Here is a 21,157-nt window from a genome sequence, read left to right on the forward strand (position 1 = left end):
GTGTATCCAGTAACAAATATATGAATATACATTTTTCGGCATGAAGATTGATTGATTGATTGATTGATGGTTCCAGTGGCAAATATTTCATGCATGTTTATGACGATCATGAAGAATTTGTATGTTAACTACAATCAGAATGTATTTAAAACATATTAGAAATTAAGAACAAGATGTAAGTATAAATCCAGGAGAAGACTAGTCTACCGGGTATGTTGATTTGAGCTTCTTCTTTGTTATATTTAGTAAACTAGATTGAGGTAACGAGCAGGATTCATGAGGTTTTATATAATACGCCCTTATTACGAGCAGTTTATTTTTTATTATACCTATCATGGGAACAGTATATCTAACAATGTATATATGTTCCTGACCTATCAAAATAGAAAGAGATAACCACAAGCATAAGCTTTTATATCTAATACGGACTTCAACATTCTGTTTGTTGCCGTATAATTACGTAATTCCATAGCTAGTAAAACATGCCTGGCACGTTTTCCTAGGCAAATTTTAATAGAACCGTATTCTTATTGTTTTTGTTTTGAAAAATGTCCTTTTAAAATGAATCAATGTTAATAATAAAATTAAGAAAGGAACATTCGTAAGTATGTGCATCATAAAAGCCTATGATATCAATTTTCCTAGGAAAAAAAGCCTGTGTAATAATTAAAAAACCCATATTTTAATAAAATAGTGAAATATTAATGCACAACTGTTAAACAATTTAAAATATATATGAATAAGAAATTCCATTGTTTACCGTATAAATCATTGTTTTCATAAAAATAATTCCCATCAAAATAAGGAATATCGGGACTTTTTTTTTTACACCTGGTGATGAATTTCTAAAAAAAAATTAGTCTGGGCACCTAAATTTTGTCAAGAAATTGTATAGTAAAACTCACTATAAAAATCCTTGATTTTATTAAAAGATTAATGCATTTTACTAGTAGCCGTACGGTGACCTATAGTTGTTAATGTCTGTGTCATTTTGGTCTTTTGTGGATAGTTGTCTCATTGGCAATCATACCACATCTTCTTTTTTTATATTAACATACCAATGCCTGGGCTTTCTTGTTGGGACGAAGTTGAAAGAGACATAAGCCATTGTATACATGTCAAATATATCCTATTTTAGAGTGCTACCATTTAATTTTAATAGAAAGGGGGGGGGGGGCTAGGATGAAAAAAAATATCCTGCATTTTTATTTAGTTGTAATCTCGGTCTTGTCTTTTTATTTTTCGCTCTATTCGGTCTTGCTTTTTTTATTAGTTAATCCTGACTTTTTTTTACATAATTTGTCATCCTGCTTTTTTTTTTTTTGCCAAGTTGCTCATCCTGCCTTTTTTTACATGATTTGTCATCCTGCATTTTTGTGTATAAGTACAGAGCCACGCGAAGTAACACCTATAGGCATATAGACAAAACACATTAGCAAAAATGAAAGACAAGAATACGAGAATATCATAAACAATAATGACAGGATGTACAAGTACTACGTAACCAAAGAAGCACAAAAAGGCGTATATTAAATTTAACAACCTCATTCATTGCTTTCTTGTTTTTAGAATTTTAATTATATATGTTAAATCCACCCATAAACGATTGAAAATTTTTAAGTACTGGGACCGAAAGGTTAGAATGTAAACGTCACAGAGGTAGAGATATAAAATAATTTTGTCGTTCAAAGTATGAAAGAATATAGTATAGCAGAAGGTAAATTAGAAGTTTACCTTTCCTTCTTGCCGCTTGTTTTGCTTAATGTGTATTCCGATTTGTTGTTCAATGTAATGTTCATTGAAGCCATGAAGGACTTATGATTTGCCAAAATCTCATCCTTGTCAAATTACTGTTAGACATATTTAAAACTAAGGAACTTATCTCTATTCCGTTTGAAAGCTGTGTTACATTTGAGGAAACAGGATTTTTTACTTGAAATGTGCCAAACTCAAACTTGAACAGTTTATATTAGATAAGATAAATATAATTTTAAATCTGTATATGGTTATTTTTCCCGACAATAAAACATATACATCAACAATAAAACAATTCACATCGGCATTCCTATTCCTATTTCAATATAAAAAAAAAAAATGATTATGAATCGTTTTTTCTTTGATCAATTGATTGATTGGTGTTAAACGCTTGTTTCAATCCTATTGTGGTATTTCGTATCGGTAAGTTTTTATTTGTGAGAGAACAGCCGACCTTCGATAGGAGAACTGACGATCCTAGTAAACTAAGATTGGCGTCGAATGCATTTGCCTCGATTGCATGATAGCACTCGGAACCTCAGTGTTGACTGGCCAGTGATACAGTAGATCGAATACTTAGACCACTTGGCTTCAAAGGCCCCCGATACCTCTTTGACAGTGAATTTCATATTGTTGCTGAATGTTATATTGGTTCCTCAGTTAGAGTTATGGCAACTACCGTAATGTACTGCACACTAGTCTAACATGGCGAGGATGAAACAGATAAACTGTTGTGGCACCTTTTTTTGGAGGAACTTCAACACTGGAAAAACTTGATATACATAATAATTTTCTAGGATTCAGTATTCCATACGATGTTAGAGGTGAAATTTTTAAGCCTCTTCGACATTTGAATACTATTGACTTATCACAAAACAGAATACCGGTTTTTCCGCCTTTGTTTTTCATATTTCTTGAACGACTCGTGACCTGTGGGCATCATTCAGCGTAACTATTATCCTTGTGCGAACTACTCGAAATCTTGAATTTACATTCAGTCGGAAACACGGTTGAAATAGAACAAAAGAATCGAACCTCTTTGTTAGAGAAGGCGATAATTGTGTACTGTAATGTTTACTATAGTGACAAACATTTTAAAAGTTTATAGAAACACACAAAATTACAATTTTCTTCTCAATAACGATGTGTTTTATTTTAAAAACACCATTTGCATAAGTTTTCAATTTAACTAGTACATAGTTAGGCAGAACAATTAGATAGCAAGTCGACGACATAGGTATCTTTCAAGTTGGATGTAGAAAATGCATATCCTCCGATTTAATTTTTATTTTTACCACGGACGGAAAACATATCAATCTATTAGTTCAGTAATTTTCATGTCTGCCCTTCCATTATGTGACTCAAGAAAAAATTCCAAAAAATGGGTAACAATAGTATCGAAAAGAGACAATCGAGTGCACCTTTTTATGTTAGGGCGTGTTTGAGTTGAATATTTTGTCTTGATATCGTACAAAGCAAGAATATTTCATATATCGTCTCGCTTCAGATTCTATCATTTCTATATATCAAAGCTACAGGTTGACTTTATAACATAAAAAAATCACAGTACTAAAAGATGAAATATATGGGTCAAGAGAAATACCTATCTAATGAATCACAAAAACAGAGTTGGTGTGTTCGAATAGCTATTTTTTTTACTGAAAGTACTTGACGACAGTCTTTCAAGTTGGATGATGAAAATGCATATCTTCGAAAAATTATAATTTTTTGTCTGTGATAACTAGGGTTTATAGTCTTCAATCACTAAAAAAAATCTAGTCTGCCCTTCCACGAAATATTTAATTAGAATTTTTTAAAATGTTTATGATTTTTCGAAAATTCCACCTGACAACCGATCAGACAATAGTCACTACTGGAAGAAAAAACAACTGTCCATACCAGTAACAGTTGTTGTACGACTGTCTTAGTCTGTAAAAGACAAGTAATGACTGTCAAATCTGTCATATTTCGTTGCAACAGTTCATGTATGTCCCAACTTTTCTACGGGTTGTGAAAGTCAAAAAATGCTACCCTCAGTCATTTCAGAACTGTTGCAGTGGTTTACGGTGTTGTCACAGTCAAAATATATGTATTACAGTCTTTCTAATAGTTGTGGCAGTTGCATAATGACCGTCCCAACCTTTTAATAGTTGGAACAGTTAAAATTTGTTTGTGTCAACTTTTCAGACGTTGATGCAGTCGTTAAATGTTTGTTACAACTTTCTAAAGGTTGGGACAGTCATTAAATGTTTATTACAACTTATAAAAGGTTGACACAGTCGTTAAATGTTTAAAACAAACACTTCATAGGTTGATACAGTCGGTAAATGTTTTAATACAAATATTTTAGCGTAACGGTAGTCCATCAGTGTAAAAAAAATCACGTCTCACCCGGCTCTCAAGATTTAATTTTGTTGTGAAATAGTCCATTACTTATACTATTATCGTCTATTGTGCGATTGTAAACTTGTTTTACTGTTTATTCATTTATTTTGCGATCGTTGTTTGTCTTATGTCGTTTTCCATTTATTGCCGTAGCATTGTCCGTTCATTTTTGACAGTCATGTGCGTTTGACTTTAAATAATCCTTTTGATATCCTTACTTTTTATTTTATAATATCTGTTTTATAACATTTTCGTTCATAACTGGTTTTAAAAACCAGAAGCTTTCGTTTAAAATAGAGTTTTAATATTATTGCAGAAGAATGAAAAGATGATAATGGATTCATTCAAATTTATACTTGAAAAAGTTTTGATAAATTCTGCGCAATAGAAAAATGTACAAGGGTGTACCTGAAAAAAATTTAAAGATTATGACTAAGTTACCAATATTGTACAGCATAATAAAACAGTTTACATTCGAATTACACCCGAGGGACATTTCCGATGATTAAACAAATAATTAATAAAATCTGTCAAGTTTCATTAAAAACGGAAAACAATTCTTCACCGTAAACGATTTACCCTCTTTAATTTTTTGTCGGCAAAAAACCCGGACCAATCGGAACAACTCGGCCTTTCTGGTTGCACGAAGAAATAACCTCGTATGCATTAGGCGGAGGAATCATTGTCCGGAAAATTTTCCGATTCGATTCAAAATTATATTTTTTCGACTGGACTGGTACATTTTTTTTACCACTACTGATTTACTTGCTCCTGTCCGGAAAATTTTCCGATCCGATTGAATTTTATATTTTTTCGACTGGAATGGTACAAATTTTTTACCATTACTTATTTACTTTGCTCCTTCTTTCGCGCCAAAATATTTGGCAGAGTTAAAGTTCTTGATTACTCTGTGATATGTAACCAAATTATAGCGCCACCTGGAGGATAGAACTTCTTTGTGTCGCGGATCACTACAATTCCGGCCAACAATTTAAGAAGAATTTCTCCGTAGTGCATACGAGGCTATTGTACTGCGTAGCGAGAATGGCCGAGTAGTTACGATTGAACCCGGACCTCAATCTCCGGCGCAGAGTTCATATCCGTTCCATACATGCTCCGCAATACTGCACTTAATATGAGTGTAGTGTTACAAAGTATTGAACGGAACGGATATGTGATCTCTGCGCCGGAGATTGCCCGGACCTCAGGTCGGCAAACTACATTTTTACACATATGTGGTAACTGCAGATCTATGTTAGACCACATGTTCAATAATCTGAGCTGAAAATTACAATCGGTGAGTAGAAATTATCAATATTTTAAAGCATGTCTATCGAATAATCATGGATTCATAATTTTGAAGGGAAAATGTGCACATTTGTCTACTTACAGACCTTACAATTTGTTCTCATTGGCGGATCCAGGGGGAGGGTTCCGAAGGTTGGACCCCCTTTTTGGGGGGCCGCTCAATGCATTTGAATGGGGACATAAAGTTGGAACCCCCCCTTTTTAAAATGGCTGGATCCGCCACTGATCCTACGGAATTTATATTAAGATACTCCGATAGGCTATATAGCTGTGAATCGACGTTCTATATTACCACACTCGTGCATAGTTGCATATTCCAGGGAAAATATAGGCTTTGAGTTTGAGCTTGTTAAATCATTGAAAGTCATAAAGGACACCGTTCCCCTCCCCCTATTATCATGTGTTAATTATTTTGCATACACCACCCTGAGTGGAATACAAAAAAGGTTACTCTATATCTTCCCTTTTTTGTGGGAAAAATGAGTTTGATTATATAGGGAATCACTCAAGCATGACTGGATCTGTGCCCCTTAGGGCAGTCAGTGGCCCCTCTCCCTTATGAAAAGTTCTGGATCTGCCACTTACCTATACATCATGTAGTGTACATATTGTATGTTAATGTATTGCTATCTCTGGTCCGAAAGGAGTAGGTTCAGTAAGTCCCCTTTTTGGCCCCAAAATATAGCAGTTTTACAAAATTGTTAAAATGTAAACCTTTAGTTATTTATTGGACAGTAGAATGCTTCTGCTACATAAATATGGGCTGTTTTTGACAATACAATGCACATATATCCGGTAATAGCACCATTAAGTCATGCTAAATTACTGAAATCCTCATAATTCTAGTATTTTAGTTAAATTTTAGACGGTTTTCGTGTAGAACGAAAGTGGCCGCATTCGTGTTCATCCATAATATTGAAATGTAAGTTGTATTTTATGATAATACATAACATATATAAAGGTTGAGGATGAACACGGATGCGGCCACTTTCATTTTTACCAAAAACCATCTGAAAAGTGACATTTTTCGGCATATTAGGTAGATTTTTCATATTTGAGCTTGAATCGGATTGTTTTTAATGACTAAATCTGTTAAAATCTTTCACATAAACTAATTAATTCAAATAAAATAGACACTTAAGTGTTTAAAAAGTGGTCAAAATCTTTCGTCAGATGAACCTGAAATTTGAGGCCAAAATCGGTCCTTACCGGACCTACTCCTTTGCATGAAATACTTGTCACTGGACATTTTATAACCAGCAATCAACCGATCTTTACATGTACATATTCATATAAATGTGTTTCTTATCATGCTTATGCTGGATTACTAGTATTTCCCTGGCTTTGCTTTATCAGCTGATAGTTTTTGTTCTATTAATAAAATTGAGAATGGAAATGGGGAATGTGTCAAAGAGACAACAACCCGACCGTAGAAAACAAGAGTGCACACGCTGAAATGTCTCGCCTTCTATACTAATCATTGATATTATGTTGATAGTCCTAAGTATAAAGCTAAGCTTTATTACAACTGTCACATAAACTTAACATTAACCAAAATAACTAAACAAAGACCAATGAACCTTGAAAAAGAGGTCCAGGTCAGATGAACCATGCCAGGCAGACAGGTACAGCTAACAATGCTTCTATACAACATATATGGTTGACACATTAATTATAGTTTAAGAAAAATAGTCCAAAACACAAAAACTTAACTCTGTGCAATGAACCGTGAAAATGAGGTCACGGTTAAATAAAACCTGCTCCACTGACATAAAGATCATAAAATATTTCCATACACCAAATATAGTTGACCTATGGCATAAAGCATTAGATAAAAAGACCAAAACTCAAAAACTTAACTTTGACCACTGAACCATGAAAATGAGGTCAAGGTCACATGACATCTGCCCGCTAGACATGTACCATTAACAATCATTCCATACAACAAATATAGTAGACCTTTTGCATATGGTATGAGAAAAACAGACCAAAACACAAAAATTTAACTATAACCACTGAACCATGAAAATGAGGTCAAGGTCAGATGACACCTGCCAGTTGGACATGTACACCTTACAGTCCTTCCATACACCGAATATACTAGCCCTATTGCTTATAGTATCTGAGATATGGACTTGACCACCAAAACTTTACCTTGTTCACTGATCCATGAAATGAGGTCGAGGTCAAGTGAAAACTGTCTGACAGACACGAGGACCTTGCAAGGTACGTACATATCAAATATAGTTATCCTATTACTTATAATAAGAGAGAATTCAACATTACAAAAAATTTGAACTTTTTTTCAAGTGGTCGCTGAACCATGAAAATGAGGTCAAGGTCATTGGACATGTGACTGACTGAAACTTCGTAACTTGAGGCATCTTTATACAAAGTATGAAGCATCCAGGTCTTTCACCTTTTAAAATATAAACCTTTTAAGAAGTAAGCTAACGCCGCCGCCGCCGGATCACTATCCCTATGTGAGCTGTATACATATTTTACGATTTTAATTCAACTTAACATCAAACAACTTTTTAAATACACCTTCTTCTCGAACCTTGGTTTTACATAGATGTTGTAACTAATCAACTGTAAACATAAATGTATTTATTCAAATGATATGCATTAATTCTTTCTCATACTTTGGTTCTACATAGACGTCCTTGTTTCTCAATCTTTTATATAGTTTTCTATGTAGTGCTTTGTGGACTTAATTGTCCTCTCTTCGTATTTCATTTTCCTATGTCATTGTCAGTTTCTTTATCTACGAGTCATGAAATTATATAAACCTTAAGTACCGTCTGTCTGTGTTTTATAATTGTTTCTCATTTCAAATAAATTTAAAACTTTATTATATATAAGCCCACATTTTCCTTTTGTACGATATGATCTCATCCAAGGACGTATAACTAACATTCTTACCACACGGTCAGAACATTGCTAAAGGAATTTGCATGATTGGTGCAAATATCAGGTAAACTAATAAATCAAAATTATAACTTTAGAAATTGCTTACATAAAAGAATATCACGTGCAGTTATAATTTAAAAAGAGATGTTTAAAAGTTGAGTATTATTTATCAAAGTAAAATGTCAATAATTATTTAAAGATAATTTCTCAATCTATATACAAGGACGTCTATGTAGAACCAAAGTATAGAATGAGAGTCAGAGCAACCTATAAAAGATTTTCCTTTGATAAATAATACTCAACTTTTAAAAATCTTTTATAGGTTGCTCTCTCATTCTATCTATACAAATGTTATATTAACATATGTCAAAAATGTATATTGATTTATAATTGTTTAGAATTATTAGGGTCCCGCCAAAGGCGGTCCCCTATAGTGATCAGTCTGTCCGTCCGTCCATCCGTCCGTCCGTCCGTAACACTTTGTGTCCGCTCCATATCTAGAGAACCATTATGATTTCATACTTTATACTTTACATGTTTATTAACCACCACCAGAGGGCGTGTCATGATGTATGTACAACTTTCTAGGTCAAAGGTCAAGGTAAAAAAACGTTGGTTTCAGTTGACAACCCTGTGTCCTGTGGTGAAGATCGTGTCCGCTCTATATCTTGAGAACCGTTATGATTTCAAAGTTTATACTTGACATGTATATGAACCAACACCAGAGGGTGTGTCATAATTTATGAGCGACTGCCTAGGTCAAAAACTTTGGTTTCAGTTGACAACCCCATGTCCTATGGTAAAGATTGTGTCCGCTCTATATCTTGAGAACCGTTATCATTTCAAAGTTTATACTTGACATGTATATAAACCAACACCAAAGGGTGTGTCATAATTTATGTGCAACTTCCTAGGTCAAAGGTCAAGGTCAAAAACTTTGGTTTCAGTTGACAACCCCATGTCCTATGGTAAAGATTGTGTCCCCTCTATATCTTCAGAACCTTTATCATTTCAAAGTTTATACTTGACATGTTTATAAACCACACCAAAGGGTGTGTCATAATTTATTTACAACTTCAAAGGTCAAGGTCAAAAACTTTGATTTCAGTTGACAAACCCATGTCTTATGGTAAAGATACAATTTTTTAATGCACATTATTCACAGCGCGGCCCACAGAGATGGCTCCCATCTCAATGATATCTAGTTAATTCATGTGATTGACGAGACGACATAAGTTTTTTAATTCGTTAAATGGATTTTATCTTTTGTTAACTCGTAGTTGTAGTTGAAATGAGGTCGAGGTCAAGTGAAAACTGTCTGACAAACACGAGGACCTTGCAAGGTACGTACATATCAAATATAGTTATCCTATTACTTATAATAAGAGAGAATTCAACATTACAAAAAAATTGAACTTTTTTTTCAAGTGGTCACTGAACCATGAAAATGAGGTCAAGGACACTGGACATGTGACTGACGGAAACTTCATAACATGAAGCATCTATATACAAAGTATGAAGCATCCAGGTCTTCCACCTTCTAAAATATAAAGCTTTTAAGAAGTGAGCTAACGCCGCCACCGTAGCCGCCGCCGCCCGATCACTATCCCTATGTCGAGCTTTCTGCAACAAAAGTTGCAGGCTCGACAAAAACTACAGCAGGTCACCAACAGGTCTTCAATGTAGCGAAAAATTCCCGCACCCGGAGGCGTCCTTCAGCTGGCCCCTAAACAAATATATACTAGTTCAGTGATAATGAACACCATACTAATTTCCAAATTGTACACAAGAAACTAAAATTAAAATAATACAAGACTAACAAAGGCCAGAGGCAAGAATGCATTGTGACGTCACAATTTCCTTTAAAAGAACATGCATAGTACAAAAACATATGATTTGATCATAAAATCATAAAAATGTTATGAAAATTATTAACTTTAAGATTAAATAGTGACTTATTTAGCATTAGTGTCCACTTTCATTTAGATTTTAAATAATTCTCAAATCATGGACAACAAAACATTTATATATTTAATAATATCAGGCATTGAAAGTGAATAGGTATTTTAAAAATAGTTTAAAAAAATATCATTAATCATCAAAATAAAACAATATTATTAAATTAATGTTCCTGAAACAAGGCACAGAGTCATAAACAGTTGCCATTTACACACAGTTGATTAAACAAATTGTGCTAATTCAATTAGTAACTGTTTTATCATGTACTACATGTACATTGTTTAAAAAACACATATTAAAAGAGCAAAGCTAGCATCATAATTTTATTCTTTTTAGATTTAACATAGAATCTATAGAAAATCACTATAATTTGTTAATACTTTGAACCTAAACTATATAATTTGATGTGAAATTTTAATATAAATTGTGCCCTGTTAGCATTGTTTTTCAAAATTTATTTGTGCCATACATGTTATCTAACTTACAATTAGTAACATTCAATGGTCTTTTTATTTATTCCGCAATGATTAAGGACCTTCTAATCATGAGTCATATTTTTTGACACGCATTCAATTGTGTTTTAGTTACTTTATTGTTGCCTAACTGTTGGGTTGATGCATCATTGATTTATCCAACATCTCCTTTGATCATTTGAATTCACGTACGACTGCAGATTTTTTGCATTTTCTACATAATCATGATAATTATTTTATGTTAACATTAAATATGTCAGGAAAACATAACAAAAAAATCTATCTGTATGCATGTTTTTTTATGTTAACATGGTATAAACTGTTTTAAAGTATTTTATGAAGCTCAAAATATTTTTTATAGATATAGTATTATCCAGTAAGTTGTCATAACATTTACTAAAATATTGAATCTGAATCTTTACTGTGTTAACTGCATTGTATATGTTGTATCTACTAATTTAGTCTAAAAATTTTTTTTATTCAAATTCAAAATAAATAATTAAAATATTTGTATTTACTGAATATTACCATGCAAATGTGACATTAAAATAGGGAATAATCAGGATGTTAACACTGGATAGGTAATAATCAGAAATTCTTATATACCGCAACATGATACAAATTATTAGTTTATTGCCCTGGGGATGACATTTAATCTGTCATTGGTATAATGATATGATTTTATAATAATGTTCACAAATTATCATGATAAAATTGTCCTCTTGAAAATTTTGATAACTTTTTCAAAACAAATTATCATTTAAGAAAAATATGAAACAGCAGGATATATACTATTATTTTGGATATAAAAATGCAAATTTTAAAAGTAATCTGAATATTGATTTATTAAAATAAAATTGGGTGAATAACTAAATTAAATAAAAAAAAGTGTTGTCTGAAATATGCAAAGCATTATTTAATGCAAGCTGTAATAACAAATGAATAAGTAAAAATTATTCAGGGTAACACAAAAGATGTAGAATTTATTAAACTCAAGGATTTAAAACATTAACTGGGATGGTTAAGTCTTGGAACAATATATTTACATCACAAAGGTTTATTCATTATATGCACTGGACATTGAAAAGTAAAGTCAATATCATCTACAGGTATATAATAACAGTGCATTTATTTATTTATTTTATTTTTTTATTCCTTAAACTTTTCTTTGTCATGTTTGTAGTATTAATATATTTCATATTAAATGATTAACATAATTAAAATGAACAAAAGAAATAACCTGTTGTGTTTTAGAGGAATAACTATGTCCATAATAAGATATCTGATTTTAAAGAATTGATGAAATAAAGTATAGTGTGAGCCTCTATAAGACAGTAACCCTTCAATGAAAGTACACAATCACACTTAAAAAATCATTAATGCAGGAAAAAAGATAACACTATATAGAATTTAGACCCCCTAAAAAGATTAATTTTTCTTGTTAATAGGGACTTGAAAATAGAATTACAAGTATTACACAAACATGTTTAACCCCGCCGCATTTTTGCGCCTGTCCCAAGTCAGGAGCCTCTGGCCTTTGTTAGTCTTGTTTTATTTTAATTTTAGTTTCTTGTGTACAATTTGCAAATTAGTATGGCGTTCATTATCACTGAACTAGTATATATTTGTTTAGGGGCCAGCTGAAGGACGCCTCCGGGTGCGGGAATTTCTCGCTACATTGAAGACCTGTTGGTGACCTTCTGCTGTTGTTTTTTATTTGGTCGGGTTGTTGTCTCTTTGACACATTCCCCATTTCCATTCTCAATTTTATTAGTGCTAGAATTTTCGGTCAATCAAATGAGAAGTGCTAGTTTTATCTAGGTAAATAGACAATAATAGTGCATTGACTTGACATATCAACGATATAAGGATGAGGCTTAGAAACGGGGAAATGCGAGGCTGTGTCGAGCTATTTCCACGTTTCGGGCCGAATCCTTATATTGTTGATATGTCAAGTCAATGCACTATTATTGTCTTTATACTGCAATCTAAAAAAAAAACATTTACAATTGTTGTTTAGTGTGTTAATGTTATTTATTTGATTTAAATATTGGGGAAAATCCCCTTTAAAAAGGCCTCATATCATGCTCGCTGAGAAATATACAACACAAAGAAATGTACATATTTACCTGTTGAAACTCACACTCGATGGTGAACAAAATCGTTTGAGTATGGACCAATATCAACCATAAGCATGAAACATAATGATTTATAGGGTGCATACAAAAATATCAACAAATGAATTATGTTTTTCCAATAATTGCAAAAGAAACAAGATTGAGTCGATCCACGCATCGTTGTATGCATTGGAAACAAGAACAGGTTGAAGAGGTTGTATGAATAATTAAATATTATTTCGGCATTTTCTATTTAAATATTCATGAGGAAAAGTGATATCGGGTCAGTGACTGTATATATGACATAGAAATATACAGTCAACGCATTTTGACTGCTCAAATAGAACGAGTGCAGTATAAATACATGTATTGTAATTAACTTTCTTTAATATTATTGCACAATGTATAATATACATGTAGTATTTATATATTTATTATTAGTTAAACATTTACTGTACTTGAGTCTAAATGTATATTTTATTTTGTAGAATCATACTGAATATGTATTGGTTTGACCATGATTCCCACTTAGAATATGACGCCTGCTAGTACATGTGCACTTTGATGCATAGGAAATATAGATGTCACTAAGTCGCTCATATAGCTGCAAATTGTGAAACAATGGATTAATTCATTATTTTATGCTAGTTATCTTTTGTTTTTGGAAATTATGAATATGGCGTGCAGCATTATTCCATGATGATGATGTGATGCTCTGATTAAATTTGACAAGAAGACAATTGTGCCTTGTACAAATAGGAAACTTACAAATTGTATTAAAGGAGGACCACATTACTGGAGGACTAATTACCTTGGATTATCATGATCAATTGTGAATTTTGAATAACAAAATTTCGTAGTTGCAGTGAATATTACTAGTGCAATCATACACGTACATTGTTTTTGAATTCCATGAATACCCAGGATAATTATTCATTTGAAATAGCAATTTGGAATAATGAAAATTCACAGTTTCAGTGAATACTACTAATAATAGTGCATCATATCTGAATTCATGAATACTTTTAATAAGTGGATAATCAGTCATTTTAATATAATACCAATATGGATAATGTGAATTTCTAGTTTTAGTGAAATTTACAAAACAGTACATGTATATCACATCTGAAGTTTATGTTGGCATATTGCAATTGTTAACTACCACCAGCATGTCCAGGGTGTGTAAAAAGATCTTAACCAACTACATGTATGAGGGTCTTGTGCAGTCCGTGTCAATTGTTTAGTGTCAAATGACTGCTTGCTGTACTTAAATTATTAAAGTCTGAATTAGAATTAAATAAAAATCTTAATTAGCATGATTAGCATGATTAGCATGATTAGTGGCCAAGTATTTGAAACAAATAAACCATGCATTTACTTTAAAGTATAATTTTATTATCCCTCCTGCAACAAAAGTTGAAGTACATGCATGCAAGAAATAGGTATTACAATCTGGCAGTGGCTACAGCGTACCATTTTGTATTTAACCTTCACCAGATACATTTTAGAAGCTGAAAGGCCTGGATTCTTCCTTATGTTATGAAGTTTCTGTTAGTGATTTGTCCATTGCACTTTACCTAGTTTTCATGGTACACTACATGTACATGTAACTGTTTGAAAAATTATATTACTGTTTGAACAGTCACAGTGAAATACACTCTTAAAAGTATAACATATGTATATTAATTGAGTTATTGGATTAATTTTTATGGTACATGTATCTTGAACATGTTGAAAGGTCTACATGTCTCATTGTCTGTCAGGCAGGGTTGGCCTGATCCTGACTTCATTTCATGGATCAGTGATTAAGGTTACTTCAATTACATGTAATTTGTCAAGTTTGTTTCTCACACATGTTAAATATTACAAGTAGTAGGAAAAGTAGGTCAACTATATTTGGTGTATGAAATGATTGTAAGGTGAATATGTCTAATTGCAAGACTTACATCAGACTTTGACCTCAATGAAAATGTCATGGTTCATTGAACAATGCTTAGTTTTTGTGGTTTGATCTATTTCCAAATGTTTCTCAGATGCTACAGTATAAGCTACATGTACATGCATGACATGTATAGGATCACTATTTTTGGCAAATTATTGGATATTCATAAGTTGTACAAGTTTGATTGGCAGGCTTTAAATCTGACCATGTTCCATTTCATATTTCATTGGGCAATGGTCATGGTTTGGATGTTAAGAATGTAAAGTCTATTTCACAGACAGTATAAATCACTAAATTTTGGGTATGGAATGTCAGTTTGTAGGGTGTACATCATCTGTCTTGCATGGTTAATTTGACTGCGACTTCATTTTCAAAGGTTAAATGTAGGCAAAGCAGACATGACATTTCAGCATTTGCACAGTCACTCTTGTTTACATCTGACACCAGTAATTATGTCTACCATATTGATTATACACATGTAGCTGCTTTTTGACAACAAAAGTCTGACAACTATTAACAATTGTTATAATTCATTTGATAATACTAGTTACATCCTAGCTCCTTTGTTCTAACAGGGGTGATCTGAGCCGGATCACCCCTGCCAGATCACCTTAGTTTGAGTTTCTTTGTTATGCATGCTTTCCTTTGTTCTGTAACATTTTGGCGGGAATGTCGAATCCACTATAAAACTTATAATTAATTTTACGGAAAAGACTATCTATCAAAATTCATTTAGAAAAAATCCAGTAGATATGCTGGGATTCGAACTCAAGACCTTTAGCATATCAAGCCACGACACATACCACTACACCAGGACGACTTGATACGAAATAATAATAATTTGACATACTTAAAGGAAGCAAGATATTTTTATTAGTGGGGCGAGTTGTGAAACCTTTATTCAGTGGGGTTTTAACCTTTTACGTTAATTTGTGAGTTTTCAGACTGATTGTTCAATTTGATTTTACACTTTTTCAAAGTGGGGCAAGTCGGTAAACAAGATTGGGACGATATTTTTATAAAGTGGCGATATAACGTGGGCCGATTGGCAACTCATCGTGTTTGGGGGTCAAAAAGGGTATACATCATATAGTAATATATAAAGTATATTGTTATGGTTGTGTGGCGTTCTAAACTAGATTTTATGAATTGTAAATGGTTTTTCGTCTAATCTAAAACAGCTGGGATGTAAAATAGTTATCCCAGTCGGACTTGGTGTGTCAGTGTTAGATCACCCTCTGGCCTCCGGCCATCGGGGTGATCTTACACTGACACACCGCGTCCTTATGGGATAACTATTAAGTATTGTAGTCTTGTATAACATGTATACTGTATGATATAAACCAGAATAAGGAGATGTGGTATGAATTCAATAAGACAACCATCAATCGTAAACCAAGTGATGTAATTGTTAATAACTGTATATCCTTCAACAATGAGCAAAATCAGTTCCGCTTAAGTGTGATAATGAAAAACCTATAACAGGCCTAGCCATATTGGATGATGTAACACAATGTAAACAAGTTTAGATGAGAAACCCAAGTTTAATTTTTATAAAATTGAGAATGGAAATGGGGAATGTGCCAAAGAGACAACAACCCGACCATAGAAAAAAAAACAACAGCAAAAGGTCACCAACAGGTCTTCAATGTATGTATACAAAAGCAACATTGATACATCAGTGATGACAAATATATTGTGGTTAACCAAAGACTTGTACTATAATAGGTGATCATCTGCCCTTATTCGTGTTTTTTTCTACAAATCCATTCTATCTGCTTTTGAATAAATGCCTTCTAAATACATATATCCCAAGATGTTAAGCAACATTTTCCCATTGTTTTCCATAAACACAATAAGCATTACAAAGTCATACATGTATAGCACACTATTAGTGAGCTGTTTGTTATAATTTAATTATAATATTTATGTTTGGAAGCATATTTTTGGGGTTTTAATATGCTATGGTTTAAAAACTTCTAGTAAAAGAAAATACTAATCTTGTGAAATTGAGTAAACTGCAGTGTTATTTGAACGAGACATCAGCACATTGTATATACAGTACACACAGAGAGGATGTAATCGCATACTCCCTACACTGTGTAAAAACTTGGTGTCACACCAGGAAACTCCAGCAACACTCTCCAAATCTTGGGAGGAAATTGGGAGAAACTTGGAGTAATTCCTCCCTAAAACTCCTTAATTGTTTATTACCTTGGTGTGGTTTCTCCCAACACCATGATTTTTATTGCTATGTTCACCTTTGAAGTGTGCAAGGAGTTGATAACTACAATAAACATTTCTTGTGTTTTCTGTCATTAAATGACAGTCACAAACAATGAAAAGTGTGAGATTTGTTAAATTTAATCAGAGATATATTATAATCTGATTTTATTAAAGAATCCTGCACAACTTTTTTTTATTAATAACATACTCAGCATTTGTTTGGACAGTATTGGACTAGTGTTGGACATAATATATTTTAATATCTACATGTTTAAACTAACTATAAATACAACTTATTGTAAATATCAAGTTGACATTCTTAATTATGAGATTATGAAAGAATGTAAATAATTTTCCAATCTAAAATACTTTTGGATATAACTTTTAAAAATCATTTCATTAACCTTTTTTATAGCTTTCAGAAATAAAACTAAATAGGAAATGATTGAAATAGGAAGAAGTGAGAGAATAGTTGACATTTAGTTTTATGTCACTGTCAGACCATGCAGTCATGCTTTGTTGATTTTTATTACTTTTACCTGCAATCAACAGGTCATAAAACCCTCCCAGATGGGAGAAATTACTTGGTGTTTTTCGGGAGGGAAATCTGTGTTTCACAGTGTGACACTGTGTTACACCAGAATCAGTGTTGGGAGTATGAGATTACATCCTCTCTGTGTGTACTGTATATACGTCAATTATACTGACACACCATTAGTCCGACACCCCTATGGTCTGACGCCCCATTAGTCCGACACCCCAATAGTTATGATAGTCCGGCACGAAATAATTAAACAATATTTTAAATAAATAGTCTGTATTTCAAGAGGTTAATTAAACTATTTTGAATTGATCTTCACCAGTCACCACTCTCATGACTCTGATATTTGTGAAAAATTATACATCCTGCGCAACCAAATGTATGTCCAACTTTGGCAAGGGTTTACTGGCAGTCGGAAGAAGACCAAAATGACCACATTTCTATTCCTACTTGCATTTTATATTAAAACCAAAACTAACTGCACCTTGTCCATCAAATGACTAAAGAACAGGTAATGCAATCGATCAAGGTTGGTTTTCATTCCATCCTTCTTTTAAAGTGAGTCCAACAATTTTTATGATTTTTGTTTCTAAGGTGTATATATTCAGAATATCGGACCCATTTGCCTAATAATAAATGTGACCATTTCTAAAATTTCCATCACTGTACTGTCATAGATATAGGAAGATAGGGTGTGTTCCATTCAAATAACAATTTATAAAAGTAAACCATTATAGGTCAATGTACGGCCTCGGGGGCAGATTCAAAAGGGGGGCGGGGGTTTGAACCCTTTTTTTTTTGGACGATCAAGGCATTTGAATGGGTACATGTAATTGGAACCCCCCCTCTTTGTCCTGGGTTAGGAACCCCCCTTTTTAAAATGGCTGGATCCGCCCCTGGGCCTTAATTCAACATGGAGCCTCGGCTCACACCAAACAAAAAAATATAAAGGGACCCAAAATATTGTCTGTACATCTAGTAACATTATTAGTTTTCTTTACTGATTGAATAATATGTCATTATTGTATATCTCAATCATGAATGCTGACGTGCTATTTACATGTATCATGTGTATCAATTACAATTGAACTTCAAATAGACCATTTCGTACAAAATACAATACAAAGTCGAGTTAATATTGAACTATTCAAAAATAAAATACGGTAAAATAAAATAAATTAAATTCAGATAGATTTAAGATTTGTTTTCCATAGCTCCAAAGGATGTGTTAAATGTCTGATTATTTTTTTTACATGTATAGAAATCAAAATGGTTAATACGGCAATATTTATAATTTTACAAGAAAAAATGTAGCCCCAAATAAAAGCTCAGAATAAGTGTGTGAAATAAGCACTCAAGAAAATATAAAGCAGTTTTATATTGGGATAAGTTTGACAAGTGTGTGTATTAGGAGTTCCCCGCTAGGTTTAGAGTATATCATGTATATTGAGCGTGATTATGAAGTAATGTGATTCGTAAAACTACGGGTATTGAAAACAACCGTGTATGCATGAATGATTTCACACCTAACTAATTTAATAAAAAATAATTAAATTGTTATTTAGATAATATTAAAAAAAGATACATTTGGTTACAAATATATTGGATAACGTTTTTCGATTTTTCTGTTAGTAGTTATCATTTATCTAGTGAAATTACAGGTATTTAGTGCTGGTTCCGATTTTATTTGTTCGAAGAGATAAGGGCGAGGAAGTGTTATAAAAATATATGAATTCAGCACATTCACTAAATAACCGAGGAATACAAAACTGTGTTCAGCGGCAAATACTTCAAAATACTTTTTTTTTAAATCAATATCTATCTAAAATTAATGTATTAAATGGGAGTGATAGTCGTTTTTCTTTGTCACAACCTTATATTTCACACAGTAAAATTGTTTTACAAATAATTGAACCTATAATCCTGACTGTTAGACATGTTGTATCCGTGACTTTTAAGTGTACATGAAGATCAATGCTTGGAAGTTGCTACGCTTATAAATTAGCTATGCCTATACAATGGTTGTAGCTATCATATTTTAACTGTTACAACTTTTTCTGCGTTTAAACGGTTTATTTATGACTGCTTCAACGTTTTACGTGTTTGGACAGTATTTAAATGACTGTTACAACTTTCAAATGGTTGCATCAGATTTATTACGACTGTGACAACCCTTAAGGCGTTTAATCAGTTTGTTTATGACTGTTGCAACGTTTTTCGAGTTGGGACAGTTGTAAATCAACTGTTACAACTTTGAAATAGTTGTATCAGTCCTTTAACGACTGTGACAGTTATTTCTTGCGTTGTTACAGTCGATTTATGTTGTAGACAAACACTTTTAAAGTTGGGACAGTTACACAAAAACTGCAGCAGTGAAATTTAACAACTGTTACAACTTTAACAAACATTATCAGTCTTAGAACGACTGTTACTGGTATGGACAGACGTTTTTTCGTCCAGTAATGAGTTTTAAGTTGAATCAATGCAGACAAGATCATTAACTGATGCTCATTAGAGAGTTTATACATTTGTCTTTTAAAATACAACTGACTTATAAGGATCGTAATGGTGCAATGTGGATAAATTTATCGGTTTCCAAGAGCAAAATTGGTAGCGCGTCATCCCTACAATGGCTTCCATTTCTACGATTGTGAAAATGAACTGGCGTAATGGGGAGATAATTTTGACGAAGTAGAATCCTGACTGCATTAAAATCTCATTGAAGATATCGACTTCAAAATATTTCAAATGAAAAACTTATCACATTTTGACATATCAAAAAATCGAGTCCAATCTTTGGGTATACTTTAGCGATTTTTCACTTGGAGTCCGTGGCTGAGGATAACAGGTTCTTCTTGAATTTGAGCGGAAACCCATTTGTATGTTCGTGTGCTACATACGAATTCCTAAAATGGATATCGGAAACAAAGATTGATTTACTTTATCGAAGCAAATATGAATGTAAGTACGAAAACGGACCACAATAGTCACTTGCAAACGTAAATGGTGTTGTCATTGAAGAAAGAATGTTCTTTGTATCCTGGAGTCATTATAGGACTTGAAAACCGGGGCAATATTTTTGTCGTTTTCAATTATTCTATTTGGACTATTCTACAGATATCGATGGAACCTGCGCTATTTGTATTATATAACTCAAAATCATGAGATTTCGTGGATATACTCCTGTAATAGAGAATTTAAGCAAATCTTACATTTACGACTAAAGCGTCGGTAATTTTGTGCACCACGATGCTATTGATAATCTAGAAAAAGTAGGCAACCTAAAGCTCTGTGTACGCAGACGCGATTTCCTCACCGGAAACGAGATTTCCGTAAATAATACGAGTGCTATCCACAAATGCCGAAAAACGGTCATCATTTTGACCCGCCCTTGCTTGAATTCTCAGTGGTGCATGTTTGAATTCAATATGGCAAGAATGGAAAGTACGTACTCGCGATAAACTGGAAGTACGCTTTTTCTGGTGTTTCTGACAAAAAATGACCAAAAAGAGCTACCTTTAGTTATAATGGAATACAT

At 32.9% G+C, this 21,157-nt stretch overlaps 1 long non-coding RNA gene across 1 annotated transcript; it reads left to right on the forward strand.

The window, feature by feature from the left end:
• Positions 1 to 5,336: 5,336 nt before the first annotated feature.
• LOC143069718 (uncharacterized) lies at positions 5,337 to 14,224 on the forward strand. Its single transcript, XR_012976467.1, has 2 exons — positions 5,337 to 5,437; positions 13,399 to 14,224. It is a non-coding gene; the product is annotated as an uncharacterized LOC143069718 (long non-coding RNA).
• Positions 14,225 to 21,157: the final 6,933 nt, after the last annotated feature.

The sequence above is a fragment of the Mytilus galloprovincialis genome, chromosome 1 (assembly GCF_965363235.1).
Source record: "Mytilus galloprovincialis chromosome 1, xbMytGall1.hap1.1, whole genome shotgun sequence".
NCBI lineage: Eukaryota > Metazoa > Mollusca > Bivalvia > Mytilida > Mytilidae > Mytilus > Mytilus galloprovincialis.